A 1,163-nucleotide genomic window follows, 5' to 3' on the forward strand; every position below is an offset into this window, starting at 1 on the left:
AACCTTGCCAGAGGCAACTTTGCCTGGTAATCTAAGGCACTCTGGACAGTGTACCGAGTCTCAAGCGGTATCTAACACCTTCTGGGGAGCTGCTCCTGGTGTACACCTTCCAGGAGCACAGCTGCCTAGTACCCGTGGAAGCATCTCCACCCAGAATCTTTGCAGAGGGCAGGTCAGCTGCCCTAGGTTGTGAACGAAGGAGTGCTTGGTAACAAAATCTCCCTGTCCCGTTTTCATTATGTTCCCTTCCCTCTACAGCTCCTCCATCACACTGACTGGAAAGTCATTACTAGGCTCCCATCCGCCCCATTTAGGTTAAGAGACTGCTTCTTTCAAAAAGGCAAATGTTGCTGTTGCTTCTATGCAATCTTCCGCCGTGTACCTTCAACCTACCATCTCCTGGGAAAGGAAGAAACACTCTCATTCTTTGTAGTAGGTGTTAAAGGTTTGTCGAAGATGGTTTCACAAATAGACACATATTGCTATCTTGTCATGCGGGGCACACAGTAGGCACTGAACAACTACTCCCTCGGCCTGGAAGGCTCTTCCTCCAGTTACCTGCATGGCTCCCTCCCTCACCTCCTTCAGTTTTTACTCAAGACACCTTCCTTGTGGGGCCTTCCCTGACCACCAAATTTCAATTACACCCTGACAACCGTCCTGATTCCTTTTCCCTGTTTTATTCTTTCCATAGCACTCGTCACTGTCCTCTACACTTGATTATTTTTATTTATTTTGTTTGTTTATTGTCTGTCTTCCCCCAGTAGAATGCAAGTTCCTTGAGGGTAGAGATCTCTCTCTGTTTTCTTCCTCCCTGTATCCCCCAGTGCCTGGAACTGGGAGGAAGGAAAGGAAGAGGAGGGAAAAGTAGCTTCCCTGGCCCTTCCAACCCTTTGTGACTACCAGCCTTTGGAGGAACACACATTTCTTATTCCTGCTATTTACTTGACGTTTGGCACATCATATCCCCTTGGTGACACTGCTTGTAGCATTGTCCCATTCTGCTATTTGACTTCACAGTCGTGTATCTCATGTACCTGAGCAGACAGTAAAATTCCTACAGAGGAACAGAGGAGAAAGAGATCTGAATCTTTGTGTGCCCCCAATACCAAGAACAGACTGATTTGTTTTCAGAAAGAAAAACGTCACCCCTCCCCCCTCCC

Source organism: Lipotes vexillifer, unplaced genomic scaffold (assembly GCF_000442215.2).
Source record: "Lipotes vexillifer unplaced genomic scaffold, Lipotes_vexillifer_v1.1 scaffold972, whole genome shotgun sequence".
In the NCBI taxonomy this organism is placed as follows: Eukaryota; Metazoa; Chordata; class Mammalia; order Artiodactyla; family Lipotidae; genus Lipotes; species Lipotes vexillifer.